Source organism: Pelobates fuscus, chromosome 5 (genome assembly GCF_036172605.1).
Source record: "Pelobates fuscus isolate aPelFus1 chromosome 5, aPelFus1.pri, whole genome shotgun sequence".
In the NCBI taxonomy this organism is placed as follows: domain Eukaryota; kingdom Metazoa; phylum Chordata; class Amphibia; order Anura; family Pelobatidae; genus Pelobates; species Pelobates fuscus.
The window spans coordinates 346,465,472-346,478,550 of NC_086321.1; the positions used below are offsets into that span (position 1 = coordinate 346,465,472).

Here is a 13,079-nt window from a genome sequence, read left to right on the forward strand (position 1 = left end):
AATTAACATTGCTTTTCTCTCCAGTGATCGTTTAAGCGTCCAGCCGGCAAAAATCTGTCTCAGACCGCAATTTTAGCGGAGGCAATGAAAACAGTAATTAACAGTAAGATACTCCCACATACAGTAAACAATCCCTCCCCTCTGCCCGTGATATAATTCAGGGAGTTAATGCATTAACTTAATTTCCACGGGCAGAAGAAACACCCCTTTTTATAAAGTCCCATAAGTACCCAGAAACATAACACATCCCCGTAAATCTTACATCCCCTGACAGCCCTGATCTGGGTGGACAACATATCCAAAAATCACCCAGATCGGACCAGGGGTTCAGAAATTCTATGGAAGTCATAGTTTTGCCCAGGCGAACGCAGGATTTCATGCCCAAAACAGTTCCACAGAATCGCAGCTAAGTGCCGCTGGGGGACCGGCCGGGAACCGCGAGGTTTTCATGTCGAAAATAGTTCCAGGACGTTCGCGGCTAGGTCCCCCTGAAGCCTATTCGCGGTTTTAGCCCATGCGAACAAGATGGCTGCCACCACGCGTTCGAATGTCGAATGGCGGCCACTTTGACTGTTCGGGAGTTCGAAGAACCAACGTTTAAAGTCCCAATAGGCACAATTAGGGTCTCTCTGCCGCAATAAATTAAAGGGGCCATAGTCACAGGGTAAAAGGCTGGCAAGTAGTCTTCTCCAAAGCCCAGTGGCTTTCGTCACATATCGCAAATATCCCCGTGACTGCGAGCCGCACGCCGTCACTGCACAGCTCATCCTCGTTAGTATAGTGGTGAGTATCCCCGCCTGTCACGCGGGAGACCGGGGTTCGATTCCCCGACGGGGAGTGCTATTTTTATTTCCTTTGGCCGCCTCCTCTAATATGCACAAGACGCGGGAGCATTCGCTTGTGTGGATCAGCATGAACGCCAGCTCCCCCCTGCCGTGGCCGGTTAGCTCAGTTGGTTAGAGCGTGGTGCTAATAACGCCAAGGCCGTGGGTTCGATCCCCACACGGGCCAGTTGCTTTTCTCTCCAGCGATTGTTTAAGCTGTCTCAGAATGCAATTTTAGCGGAGGCAATGAAAACAGTAATTAACATTGCTTTTCTCTCCAGTGATCGTTTAAGCGTCCAGCCGGCAAAAATCTGTCTCAGACCGCAATTTTAGCGGAGGCAATGAAAACAGTAATTAACAGTAAGATACTCCCACATACAGTAAACAATCCCTCCCCTCTGCCCGTGATATAATTCAGGGAGTTAATGCATTAACTTAATTTCCACGGGCAGAAGAAACACCCCTTTTTATAAAGTCCCATAAGTACCCAGAAACATAACACATCCCCGTAAATCTTACATCCCCTGACAGCCCTGATCTGGGTGGACAACATATCCAAAAATCACCCAGATCGGACCAGGGGTTCAGAAATTCTATGGAAGTCATAGTTTTGCCCAGGCGAACGCAGGATTTCATGCCCAAAACAGTTCCACAGAATCGCAGCTAAGTGCCGCTGGGGGACCGGCCGGGAACCGCGAGGTTTTCATGTCGAAAATAGTTCCAGGACGTTCGCGGCTAGGTCCCCCTGAAGCCTATTCGCGGTTTTAGCCCATGCGAACAAGATGGCTGCCACCACGCGTTCGAATGTCGAATGGCGGCCACTTTGACTGTTCGGGAGTTCGAAGAACCAACGTTTAAAGTCCCAATAGGCACAATTAGGGTCTCTCTGCCGCAATAAATTAAAGGGGCCATAGTCACAGGGTAAAAGGCTGGCAAGTAGTCTTCTCCAAAGCCCAGTGGCTTTCGTCACATATCGCAAATATCCCCGTGACTGCGAGCCGCACGCCGTCGCTGCACAGCTCATCCTCGTTAGTATAGTGGTGAGTATCCCCGCCTGTCACGCGGGAGACCGGGGTTCGATTCCCCGACGGGGAGTGCTATTTTTATTTCCTTTGGCCGCCTCCTCTAATATGCACAAGACGCGGGAGCATTCGCTTGTGTGGATCAGCATGAACGCCAGCTCCCCCCTGCCGTGGCCGGTTAGCTCAGTTGGTTAGAGCGTGGTGCTAATAACGCCAAGGCCGTGGGTTCGATCCCCACACGGGCCAGTTGCTTTTCTCTCCAGCGATTGTTTAAGCTGTCTCAGAATGCAATTTTAGCGGAGGCAATGAAAAAAAGTAATTAACATTGCTTTTCTCTCCAGTGATCGTTTAAGCGTCCAGCCGGCAAAAATCTGTCTCAGACCGCAATTTTAGCGGAGGCAATGAAAACAGTAATTAACAGTAAGATACTCCCACATACAGTAAACAATCCCTCCCCTCTGCCCGTGATATAATTCAGGGAGTTAATGCATTAACTTAATTTCCACGGGCAGAAGAAACACCCCTTTTTATAAAGTCCCATAAGTACCCAGAAACATAACACATCCCCGTAAATCTTACATCCCCTGACAGCCCTGATCTGGGTGGACAACATATCCAAAAATCACCCAGATCGGACCAGGGGTTCAGAAATTCTATGGAAGTCATAGTTTTGCCCAGGCGAACGCAGGATTTCATGCCCAAAACAGTTCCACAGAATCGCAGCTAAGTGCCGCTGGGGGACCGGCCGGGAACCGCGAGGTTTTCATGTCGAAAATAGTTCCAGGACGTTCGCGGCTAGGTCCCCCTGAAGCCTATTCGCGGTTTTAGCCCATGCGAACAAGATGGCTGCCACCACGCGTTCGAATGTCGAATGGCGGCCACTTTGACTGTTCGGGAGTTCGAAGAACCAACGTTTAAAGTCCCAATAGGCACAATTAGGGTCTCTCTGCCGCAATAAATTAAAGGGGCCATAGTCACAGGGTAAAAGGCTGGCAAGTAGTCTTCTCCAAAGCCCAGTGGCTTTCGTCACATATCGCAAATATCCCCGTGACTGCGAGCCGCACGCCGTCACTGCACAGCTCATCCTCGTTAGTATAGTGGTGAGTATCCCCGCCTGTCACGCGGGAGACCGGGGTTCGATTCCCCGACGGGGAGTGCTATTTTTATTTCCTTTGGCCGCCTCCTCTAATATGCACAAGACGCGGGAGCATTCGCTTGTGTGGATCAGCATGAACGCCAGCTCCCCCCTGCCGTGGCCGGTTAGCTCAGTTGGTTAGAGCGTGGTGCTAATAACGCCAAGGCCGTGGGTTCGATCCCCACACGGGCCAGTTGCTTTTCTCTCCAGCGATTGTTTAAGCTGTCTCAGAATGCAATTTTAGCGGAGGCAATGAAAACAGTAATTAACATTGCTTTTCTCTCCAGTGATCGTTTAAGCGTCCAGCCGGCAAAAATCTGTCTCAGACCGCAATTTTAGCGGAGGCAATGAAAACAGTAATTAACAGTAAGATACTCCCACATACAGTAAACAATCCCTCCCCTCTGCCCGTGATATAATTCAGGGAGTTAATGCATTAACTTAATTTCCACGGGCAGAAGAAACACCCCTTTTTATAAAGTCCCATAAGTACCCAGAAACATAACACATCCCCGTAAATCTTACATCCCCTGACAGCCCTGATCTGGGTGGACAACATATCCAAAAATCACCCAGATCGGACCAGGGGTTCAGAAATTCTATGGAAGTCATAGTTTTGCCCAGGCGAACGCAGGATTTCATGCCCAAAACAGTTCCACAGAATCGCAGCTAAGTGCCGCTGGGGGACCGGCCGGGAACCGCGAGGTTTTCATGTCGAAAATAGTTCCAGGACGTTCGCGGCTAGGTCCCCCTGAAGCCTATTCGCGGTTTTAGCCCATGCGAACAAGATGGCTGCCACCACGCGTTCGAATGTCGAATGGCGGCCACTTTGACTGTTCGGGAGTTCGAAGAACCAACGTTTAAAGTCCCAATAGGCACAATTAGGGTCTCTCTGCCGCAATAAATTAAAGGGGCCATAGTCACAGGGTAAAAGGCTGGCAAGTAGTCTTCTCCAAAGCCCAGTGGCTTTCGTCACATATCGCAAATATCCCCGTGACTGCGAGCCGCACGCCGTCACTGCACAGCTCATCCTCGTTAGTATAGTGGTGAGTATCCCCGCCTGTCACGCGGGAGACCGGGGTTCGATTCCCCGACGGGGAGTGCTATTTTTATTTCCTTTGGCCGCCTCCTCTAATATGCACAAGACGCGGAGCATTCGCTTGTGTGGATCAGCATGAACGCCAGCTCCCCCCTGCCGTGGCCGGTTAGCTCAGTTGGTTAGAGCGTGGTGCTAATAACGCCAAGGCCGTGGGTTCGATCCCCACACGGGCCAGTTGCTTTTCTCTCCAGCGATTGTTTAAGCTGTCTCAGAATGCAATTTTAGCGGAGGCAATGAAAACAGTAATTAACATTGCTTTTCTCTCCAGTGATCGTTTAAGCGTCCAGCCGGCAAAAATCTGTCTCAGACCGCAATTTTAGCGGAGGCAATGAAAACAGTAATTAACAGTAAGATACTCCCACATACAGTAAACAATCCCTCCCCTCTGCCCGTGATATAATTCAGGGAGTTAATGCATTAACTTAATTTCCACGGGCAGAAGAAACACCCCTTTTTATAAAGTCCCATAAGTACCCAGAAACATAACACATCCCCGTAAATCTTACATCCCCTGACAGCCCTGATCTGGGTGGACAACATATCCAAAAATCACCCAGATCGGACCAGGGGTTCAGAAATTCTATGGAAGTCATAGTTTTGCCCAGGCGAACGCAGGATTTCATGCCCAAAACAGTTCCACAGAATCGCAGCTAAGTGCCGCTGGGGGACCGGCCGGGAACCGCGAGGTTTTCATGTCGAAAATAGTTCCAGGACGTTCGCGGCTAGGTCCCCCTGAAGCCTATTCGCGGTTTTAGCCCATGCGAACAAGATGGCTGCCACCACGCGTTCGAATGTCGAATGGCGGCCACTTTGACTGTTCGGGAGTTCGAAGAACCAACGTTTAAAGTCCCAATAGGCACAATTAGGGTCTCTCTGCCGCAATAAATTAAAGGGGCCATAGTCACAGGGTAAAAGGCTGGCAAGTAGTCTTCTCCAAAGCCCAGTGGCTTTCGTCACATATCGCAAATATCCCCGTGACTGCGAGCCGCACGCCGTCACTGCACAGCTCATCCTCGTTAGTATAGTGGTGAGTATCCCCGCCTGTCACGCGGGAGACCGGGGTTCGATTCCCCGACGGGGAGTGCTATTTTTATTTCCTTTGGCCGCCTCCTCTAATATGCACAAGACGCGGGAGCATTCGCTTGTGTGGATCAGCATGAACGCCAGCTCCCCCCTGCCGTGGCCGGTTAGCTCAGTTGGTTAGAGCGTGGTGCTAATAACGCCAAGGCCGTGGGTTCGATCCCCACACGGGCCAGTTGCTTTTCTCTCCAGCGATTGTTTAAGCTGTCTCAGAATGCAATTTTAGCGGAGGCAATGAAAACAGTAATTAACATTGCTTTTCTCTCCAGTGATCGTTTAAGCGTCCAGCCGGCAAAAATCTGTCTCAGACCGCAATTTTAGCGGAGGCAATGAAAACAGTAATTAACAGTAAGATACTCCCACATACAGTAAACAATCCCTCCCCTCTGCCCGTGATATAATTCAGGGAGTTAATGCATTAACTTAATTTCCACGGGCAGAAGAAACACCCCTTTTTATAAAGTCCCATAAGTACCCAGAAACATAACACATCCCCGTAAATCTTACATCCCCTGACAGCCCTGATCTGGGTGGACAACATATCCAAAAATCACCCAGATCGGACCAGGGGTTCAGAAATTCTATGGAAGTCATAGTTTTGCCCAGGCGAACGCAGGATTTCATGCCCAAAACAGTTCCACAGAATCGCAGCTAAGTGCCGCTGGGGGACCGGCCGGGAACCGCGAGGTTTTCATGTCGAAAATAGTTCCAGGACGTTCGCGGCTAGGTCCCCCTGAAGCCTATTCGCGGTTTTAGCCCATGCGAACAAGATGGCTGCCACCACGCGTTCGAATGTCGAATGGCGGCCACTTTGACTGTTCGGGAGTTCGAAGAACCAACGTTTAAAGTCCCAATAGGCACAATTAGGGTCTCTCTGCCGCAATAAATTAAAGGGGCCATAGTCACAGGGTAAAAGGCTGGCAAGTAGTCTTCTCCAAAGCCCAGTGGCTTTCGTCACATATCGCAAATATCCCCGTGACTGCGAGCCGCACGCCGTCACTGCACAGCTCATCCTCGTTAGTATAGTGGTGAGTATCCCCGCCTGTCACGCGGGAGACCGGGGTTCGATTCCCCGACGGGGAGTGCTATTTTTATTTCCTTTGGCCGCCTCCTCTAATATGCACAAGACGCGGGAGCATTCGCTTGTGTGGATCAGCATGAACGCCAGCTGCCCCCTGCCGTGGCCGGTTAGCTCAGTTGGTTAGAGCGTGGTGCTAATAACGCCAAGGCCGTGGGTTCGATCCCCACACGGGCCAGTTGCTTTTCTCTCCAGCGATTGTTTAAGCTGTCTCAGAATGCAATTTTAGCGGAGGCAATGAAAACAGTAATTAACATTGCTTTTCTCTCCAGTGATCGTTTAAGCGTCCAGCCGGCAAAAATCTGTCTCAGACCGCAATTTTAGCGGAGGCAATGAAAACAGTAATTAACAGTAAGATACTCCCACATACAGTAAACAATCCCTCCCCTCTGCCCGTGATATAATTCAGGGAGTTAATGCATTAACTTAATTTCCACGGGCAGAAGAAACACCCCTTTTTATAAAGTCCCATAAGTACCCAGAAACATAACACATCCCCGTAAATCTTACATCCCCTGACAGCCCTGATCTGGGTGGACAACATATCCAAAAATCACCCAGATCGGACCAGGGGTTCAGAAATTCTATGGAAGTCATAGTTTTGCCCAGGCGAACGCAGGATTTCATGCCCAAAACAGTTCCACAGAATCGCAGCTAAGTGCCGCTGGGGGACCGGCCGGGAACCGCGAGGTTTTCATGTCGAAAATAGTTCCAGGACGTTCGCGGCTAGGTCCCCCTGAAGCCTATTCGCGGTTTTAGCCCATGCGAACAAGATGGCTGCCACCACGCGTTCGAATGTCGAATGGCGGCCACTTTGACTGTTCGGGAGTTCGAAGAACCAACGTTTAAAGTCCCAATAGGCACAATTAGGGTCTCTCTGCCGCAATAAATTAAAGGGGCCATAGTCACAGGGTAAAAGGCTGGCAAGTAGTCTTCTCCAAAGCCCAGTGGCTTTCGTCACATATCGCAAATATCCCCGTGACTGCGAGCCGCACGCCGTCACTGCACAGCTCATCCTCGTTAGTATAGTGGTGAGTATCCCCGCCTGTCACGCGGGAGACCGGGGTTCGATTCCCCGACGGGGAGTGCTATTTTTATTTCCTTTGGCCGCCTCCTCTAATATGCACAAGACGCGGGAGCATTCGCTTGTGTGGATCAGCATGAACGCCAGCTCCCCCCTGCCGTGGCCGGTTAGCTCAGTTGGTTAGAGCGTGGTGCTAATAACGCCAAGGCCGTGGGTTCGATCCCCACACGGGCCAGTTGCTTTTCTCTCCAGCGATTGTTTAAGCTGTCTCAGAATGCAATTTTAGCGGAGGCAATGAAAACAGTAATTAACATTGCTTTTCTCTCCAGTGATCGTTTAAGCGTCCAGCCGGCAAAAATCTGTCTCAGACCGCAATTTTAGCGGAGGCAATGAAAACAGTAATTAACAGTAAGATACTCCCACATACAGTAAACAATCCCTCCCCTCTGCCCGTGATATAATTCAGGGAGTTAATGCATTAACTTAATTTCCACGGGCAGAAGAAACACCCCTTTTTATAAAGTCCCATAAGTACCCAGAAACATAACACATCCCCGTAAATCTTACATCCCCTGACAGCCCTGATCTGGGTGGACAACATATCCAAAAATCACCCAGATCGGACCAGGGGTTCAGAAATTCTATGGAAGTCATAGTTTTGCCCAGGCGAACGCAGGATTTCATGCCCAAAACAGTTCCACAGAATCGCAGCTAAGTGCCGCTGGGGGACCGGCCGGGAACCGCGAGGTTTTCATGTCGAAAATAGTTCCAGGACGTTCGCGGCTAGGTCCCCCTGAAGCCTATTCGCGGTTTTAGCCCATGCGAACAAGATGGCTGCCACCACGCGTTCGAATGTCGAATGGCGGCCACTTTGACTGTTCGGGAGTTCGAAGAACCAACGTTTAAAGTCCCAATAGGCACAATTAGGGTCTCTCTGCCGCAATAAATTAAAGGGGCCATAGTCACAGGGTAAAAGGCTGGCAAGTAGTCTTCTCCAAAGCCCAGTGGCTTTCGTCACATATCGCAAATATCCCCGTGACTGCGAGCCGCACGCCGTCGCTGCACAGCTCATCCTCGTTAGTATAGTGGTGAGTATCCCCGCCTGTCACGCGGGAGACCGGGGTTCGATTCCCCGACGGGGAGTGCTATTTTTATTTCCTTTGGCCGCCTCCTCTAATATGCACAAGACGCGGGAGCATTCGCTTGTGTGGATCAGCATGAACGCCAGCTCCCCCCTGCCGTGGCCGGTTAGCTCAGTTGGTTAGAGCGTGGTGCTAATAACGCCAAGGCCGTGGGTTCGATCCCCACACGGGCCAGTTGCTTTTCTCTCCAGCGATTGTTTAAGCTGTCTCAGAATGCAATTTTAGCGGAGGCAATGAAAAAAAGTAATTAACATTGCTTTTCTCTCCAGTGATCGTTTAAGCGTCCAGCCGGCAAAAATCTGTCTCAGACCGCAATTTTAGCGGAGGCAATGAAAACAGTAATTAACAGTAAGATACTCCCACATACAGTAAACAATCCCTCCCCTCTGCCCGTGATATAATTCAGGGAGTTAATGCATTAACTTAATTTCCACGGGCAGAAGAAACACCCCTTTTTATAAAGTCCCATAAGTACCCAGAAACATAACACATCCCCGTAAATCTTACATCCCCTGACAGCCCTGATCTGGGTGGACAACATATCCAAAAATCACCCAGATCGGACCAGGGGTTCAGAAATTCTATGGAAGTCATAGTTTTGCCCAGGCGAACGCAGGATTTCATGCCCAAAACAGTTCCACAGAATCGCAGCTAAGTGCCGCTGGGGGACCGGCCGGGAACCGCGAGGTTTTCATGTCGAAAATAGTTCCAGGACGTTCGCGGCTAGGTCCCCCTGAAGCCTATTCGCGGTTTTAGCCCATGCGAACAAGATGGCTGCCACCACGCGTTCGAATGTCGAATGGCGGCCACTTTGACTGTTCGGGAGTTCGAAGAACCAACGTTTAAAGTCCCAATAGGCACAATTAGGGTCTCTCTGCCGCAATAAATTAAAGGGGCCATAGTCACAGGGTAAAAGGCTGGCAAGTAGTCTTCTCCAAAGCCCAGTGGCTTTCGTCACATATCGCAAATATCCCCGTGACTGCGAGCCGCACGCCGTCACTGCACAGCTCATCCTCGTTAGTATAGTGGTGAGTATCCCCGCCTGTCACGCGGGAGACCGGGGTTCGATTCCCCGACGGGGAGTGCTATTTTTATTTCCTTTGGCCGCCTCCTCTAATATGCACAAGACGCGGGAGCATTCGCTTGTGTGGATCAGCATGAACGCCAGCTCCCCCCTGCCGTGGCCGGTTAGCTCAGTTGGTTAGAGCGTGGTGCTAATAACGCCAAGGCCGTGGGTTCGATCCCCACACGGGCCAGTTGCTTTTCTCTCCAGCGATTGTTTAAGCTGTCTCAGAATGCAATTTTAGCGGAGGCAATGAAAACAGTAATTAACATTGCTTTTCTCTCCAGTGATCGTTTAAGCGTCCAGCCGGCAAAAATCTGTCTCAGACCGCAATTTTAGCGGAGGCAATGAAAACAGTAATTAACAGTAAGATACTCCCACATACAGTAAACAATCCCTCCCCTCTGCCCGTGATATAATTCAGGGAGTTAATGCATTAACTTAATTTCCACGGGCAGAAGAAACACCCCTTTTTATAAAGTCCCATAAGTACCCAGAAACATAACACATCCCCGTAAATCTTACATCCCCTGACAGCCCTGATCTGGGTGGACAACATATCCAAAAATCACCCAGATCGGACCAGGGGTTCAGAAATTCTATGGAAGTCATAGTTTTGCCCAGGCGAACGCAGGATTTCATGCCCAAAACAGTTCCACAGAATCGCAGCTAAGTGCCGCTGGGGGACCGGCCGGGAACCGCGAGGTTTTCATGTCGAAAATAGTTCCAGGACGTTCGCGGCTAGGTCCCCCTGAAGCCTATTCGCGGTTTTAGCCGATGCGAACAAGATGGCTGCCACCACGCGTTCGAATGTCGAATGGCGGCCACTTTGACTGTTCGGGAGTTCGAAGAACCAACGTTTAAAGTCCCAATAGGCACAATTAGGGTCTCTCTGCCGCAATAAATTAAAGGGGCCATAGTCACAGGGTAAAAGGCTGGCAAGTAGTCTTCTCCAAAGCCCAGTGGCTTTCGTCACATATCGCAAATATCCCCGTGACTGCGAGCCGCACGCCGTCACTGCACAGCTCATCCTCGTTAGTATAGTGGTGAGTATCCCCGCCTGTCACGCGGGAGACCGGGGTTCGATTCCCCGACGGGGAGTGCTATTTTTATTTCCTTTGGCCGCCTCCTCTAATATGCACAAGACGCGGGAGCATTCGCTTGTGTGGATCAGCATGAACGCCAGCTCCCCCCTGCCGTGGCCGGTTAGCTCAGTTGGTTAGAGCGTGGTGCTAATAACGCCAAGGCCGTGGGTTCGATCCCCACACGGGCCAGTTGCTTTTCTCTCCAGCGATTGTTTAAGCTGTCTCAGAATGCAATTTTAGCGGAGGCAATGAAAACAGTAATTAACATTGCTTTTCTCTCCAGTGATCGTTTAAGCGTCCAGCCGGCAAAAATCTGTCTCAGACCGCAATTTTAGCGGAGGCAATGAAAACAGTAATTAACAGTAAGATACTCCCACATACAGTAAACAATCCCTCCCCTCTGCCCGTGATATAATTCAGGGAGTTAATGCATTAACTTAATTTCCACGGGCAGAAGAAACACCCCTTTTTATAAAGTCCCATAAGTACCCAGAAACATAACACATCCCCGTAAATCTTACATCCCCTGACAGCCCTGATCTGGGTGGACAACATATCCAAAAATCACCCAGATCGGACCAGGGGTTCAGAAATTCTATGGAAGTCATAGTTTTGCCCAGGCGAATGCAGGATTTCATGCCCAAAACAGTTCCACAGAATCGCAGCTAAGTGCCGCTGGGGGACCGGCCGGGAACCGCGAGGTTTTCATGTCGAAAATAGTTCCAGGACGTTCGCGGCTAGGTCCCCCTGAAGCCTATTCGCGGTTTTAGCCCATGCGAACAAGATGGCTGCCACCACGCGTTCGAATGTCGAATGGCGGCCACTTTGACTGTTCGGGAGTTCGAAGAACCAACGTTTAAAGTCCCAATAGGCACAATTAGGGTCTCTCTGCCGCAATAAATTAAAGGGGCCATAGTCACAGGGTAAAAGGCTGGCAAGTAGTCTTCTCCAAAGCCCAGTGGCTTTCGTCACATATCGCAAATATCCTCGTGACTGCGAGCCGCACGCCGTCACTGCACAGCTCATCCTCGTTAGTATAGTGGTGAGTATCCCCGCCTGTCACGCGGGAGACCGGGGTTCGATTCCCCGACGGGGAGTGCTATTTTTATTTCCTTTGGCCGCCTCCTCTAATATGCCCAAGACGCGGGAGCATTCGCTTGTGTGGATCAGCATGAACGCCAGCTACCCCCTGCCGTGGCCGGTTAGCTCAGTTGGTTAGAGCGTGGTGCTAATAACGCCAAGGCCGTGGGTTCGATCCCCACACGGGCCAGTTGCTTTTCTCTCCAGCGATTGTTTAAGCTGTCTCAGAATGCAATTTTAGCGGAGGCAATGAAAACAGTAATTAACATTGCTTTTCTCTCCAGTGATCGTTTAAGCGTCCAGCCGGCAAAAATCTGTCTCAGACCGCAATTTTAGCGGAGGCAATGAAAACAGTAATTAACAGTAAGATACTCCCACATACAGTAAACAATCCCTCCCCTCTGCCCGTGATATAATTCAGGGAGTTAATGCATTAACTTAATTTCCACGGGCAGAAGAAACACCCCTTTTTATAAAGTCCCATAAGTACCCAGAAACATAACACATCCCCGTAAATCTTACATCCCCTGACAGCCCTGATCTGGGTGGACAACATATCCAAAAATCACCCAGATCGGACCAGGGGTTCAGAAATTCTATGGAAGTCATAGTTTTGCCCAGGCGAACGCAGGATTTCATGCCCAAAACAGTTCCACAGAATCGCAGCTAAGTGCCGCTGGGGGACCGGCCGGGAACCGCGAGGTTTTCATGTCGAAAATAGTTCCAGGACGTTCGCGGCTAGGTCCCCCTGAAGCCTATTCGCGGTTTTAGCCCATGCGAACAAGATGGCTGCCACCACGCGTTCGAATGTCGAATGGCGGCCACTTTGACTGTTCGGGAGTTCGAAGAACCAACGTTTAAAGTCCCAATAGGCACAATTAGGGTCTCTCTGCCGCAATAAATTAAAGGGGCCATAGTCACAGGGTAAAAGGCTGGCAAGTAGTCTTCTCCAAAGCCCAGTGGCTTTCGTCACATATCGCAAATATCCCCGTGACTGCGAGCCGCACGCCGTCACTGCACAGCTCATCCTCGTTAGTATAGTGGTGAGTATCCCCGCCTGTCACGCGGGAGACCGGGGTTCGATTCCCCGACGGGGAGTGCTATTTTTATTTCCTTTGGCCGCCTCCTCTAATATGCACAAGACGCGGGAGCATTCGCTTGTGTGGATCAGCATGAACGCCAGCTCCCCCCTGCCGTGGCCGGTTAGCTCAGTTGGTTAGAGCGTGGTGCTAATAACGCCAAGGCCGTGGGTTCGATCCCCACACGGGCCAGTTGCTTTTCTCTCCAGCGATTGTTTAAGCTGTCTCAGAATGCAATTTTAGCGGAGGCAATGAAAACAGTAATTAACATTGCTTTTCTCTCCAGTGATCGTTTAAGCGTCCAGCCGGCAAAAATCTGTCTCAGACCGCAATTTTAGCGGAGGCAATGAAAACAGTAATTAACAGTA

The 13,079-nt window shown here is 50.4% G+C and overlaps 24 non-coding genes across 24 annotated transcripts; all 24 read left to right on the forward strand.

Moving 5' to 3' along the window:
- The first annotated feature begins 766 nt into the window (after positions 1–766).
- Positions 767–838, forward strand: TRNAD-GUC (transfer RNA aspartic acid (anticodon GUC)). Its single transcript has one exon. It is a non-coding gene; the product is annotated as a tRNA-Asp (tRNA).
- A 99-nt stretch (positions 839–937) lies between these two features.
- TRNAI-AAU (transfer RNA isoleucine (anticodon AAU)) lies at positions 938–1,011 on the forward strand. The gene has a single exon. It is a non-coding gene; the product is annotated as a tRNA-Ile (tRNA).
- An 836-nt stretch (positions 1,012–1,847) lies between these two features.
- Positions 1,848–1,919, forward strand: TRNAD-GUC (transfer RNA aspartic acid (anticodon GUC)). Its single transcript has one exon. It is a non-coding gene; the product is annotated as a tRNA-Asp (tRNA).
- A 99-nt stretch (positions 1,920–2,018) lies between these two features.
- On the forward strand, positions 2,019–2,092 carry TRNAI-AAU (transfer RNA isoleucine (anticodon AAU)). Its single transcript has one exon. It is a non-coding gene; the product is annotated as a tRNA-Ile (tRNA).
- An 837-nt stretch (positions 2,093–2,929) lies between these two features.
- On the forward strand, positions 2,930–3,001 carry TRNAD-GUC (transfer RNA aspartic acid (anticodon GUC)). Its single transcript has one exon. It is a non-coding gene; the product is annotated as a tRNA-Asp (tRNA).
- A 99-nt stretch (positions 3,002–3,100) lies between these two features.
- TRNAI-AAU (transfer RNA isoleucine (anticodon AAU)) lies at positions 3,101–3,174 on the forward strand. The gene has a single exon. It is a non-coding gene; the product is annotated as a tRNA-Ile (tRNA).
- An 836-nt stretch (positions 3,175–4,010) lies between these two features.
- Positions 4,011–4,082, forward strand: TRNAD-GUC (transfer RNA aspartic acid (anticodon GUC)). Its single transcript has one exon. It is a non-coding gene; the product is annotated as a tRNA-Asp (tRNA).
- A 98-nt stretch (positions 4,083–4,180) lies between these two features.
- Positions 4,181–4,254, forward strand: TRNAI-AAU (transfer RNA isoleucine (anticodon AAU)). The gene has a single exon. It is a non-coding gene; the product is annotated as a tRNA-Ile (tRNA).
- An 836-nt stretch (positions 4,255–5,090) lies between these two features.
- On the forward strand, positions 5,091–5,162 carry TRNAD-GUC (transfer RNA aspartic acid (anticodon GUC)). The gene has a single exon. It is a non-coding gene; the product is annotated as a tRNA-Asp (tRNA).
- A 99-nt stretch (positions 5,163–5,261) lies between these two features.
- Positions 5,262–5,335, forward strand: TRNAI-AAU (transfer RNA isoleucine (anticodon AAU)). Its single transcript has one exon. It is a non-coding gene; the product is annotated as a tRNA-Ile (tRNA).
- An 836-nt stretch (positions 5,336–6,171) lies between these two features.
- TRNAD-GUC (transfer RNA aspartic acid (anticodon GUC)) lies at positions 6,172–6,243 on the forward strand. Its single transcript has one exon. It is a non-coding gene; the product is annotated as a tRNA-Asp (tRNA).
- Positions 6,244–6,342: 99 nt separating this feature from the next.
- Positions 6,343–6,416, forward strand: TRNAI-AAU (transfer RNA isoleucine (anticodon AAU)). Its single transcript has one exon. It is a non-coding gene; the product is annotated as a tRNA-Ile (tRNA).
- An 836-nt stretch (positions 6,417–7,252) lies between these two features.
- On the forward strand, positions 7,253–7,324 carry TRNAD-GUC (transfer RNA aspartic acid (anticodon GUC)). The gene has a single exon. It is a non-coding gene; the product is annotated as a tRNA-Asp (tRNA).
- Positions 7,325–7,423: 99 nt separating this feature from the next.
- Positions 7,424–7,497, forward strand: TRNAI-AAU (transfer RNA isoleucine (anticodon AAU)). Its single transcript has one exon. It is a non-coding gene; the product is annotated as a tRNA-Ile (tRNA).
- An 836-nt stretch (positions 7,498–8,333) lies between these two features.
- On the forward strand, positions 8,334–8,405 carry TRNAD-GUC (transfer RNA aspartic acid (anticodon GUC)). The gene has a single exon. It is a non-coding gene; the product is annotated as a tRNA-Asp (tRNA).
- A 99-nt stretch (positions 8,406–8,504) lies between these two features.
- Positions 8,505–8,578, forward strand: TRNAI-AAU (transfer RNA isoleucine (anticodon AAU)). The gene has a single exon. It is a non-coding gene; the product is annotated as a tRNA-Ile (tRNA).
- An 837-nt stretch (positions 8,579–9,415) lies between these two features.
- Positions 9,416–9,487, forward strand: TRNAD-GUC (transfer RNA aspartic acid (anticodon GUC)). The gene has a single exon. It is a non-coding gene; the product is annotated as a tRNA-Asp (tRNA).
- A 99-nt stretch (positions 9,488–9,586) lies between these two features.
- TRNAI-AAU (transfer RNA isoleucine (anticodon AAU)) lies at positions 9,587–9,660 on the forward strand. Its single transcript has one exon. It is a non-coding gene; the product is annotated as a tRNA-Ile (tRNA).
- Positions 9,661–10,496: 836 nt separating this feature from the next.
- On the forward strand, positions 10,497–10,568 carry TRNAD-GUC (transfer RNA aspartic acid (anticodon GUC)). Its single transcript has one exon. It is a non-coding gene; the product is annotated as a tRNA-Asp (tRNA).
- A 99-nt stretch (positions 10,569–10,667) lies between these two features.
- Positions 10,668–10,741, forward strand: TRNAI-AAU (transfer RNA isoleucine (anticodon AAU)). The gene has a single exon. It is a non-coding gene; the product is annotated as a tRNA-Ile (tRNA).
- An 836-nt stretch (positions 10,742–11,577) lies between these two features.
- TRNAD-GUC (transfer RNA aspartic acid (anticodon GUC)) lies at positions 11,578–11,649 on the forward strand. The gene has a single exon. It is a non-coding gene; the product is annotated as a tRNA-Asp (tRNA).
- Positions 11,650–11,748: 99 nt separating this feature from the next.
- Positions 11,749–11,822, forward strand: TRNAI-AAU (transfer RNA isoleucine (anticodon AAU)). The gene has a single exon. It is a non-coding gene; the product is annotated as a tRNA-Ile (tRNA).
- Positions 11,823–12,658: 836 nt separating this feature from the next.
- TRNAD-GUC (transfer RNA aspartic acid (anticodon GUC)) lies at positions 12,659–12,730 on the forward strand. Its single transcript has one exon. It is a non-coding gene; the product is annotated as a tRNA-Asp (tRNA).
- A 99-nt stretch (positions 12,731–12,829) lies between these two features.
- Positions 12,830–12,903, forward strand: TRNAI-AAU (transfer RNA isoleucine (anticodon AAU)). The gene has a single exon. It is a non-coding gene; the product is annotated as a tRNA-Ile (tRNA).
- The last annotated feature ends 176 nt before the right edge of the window (positions 12,904–13,079 follow it).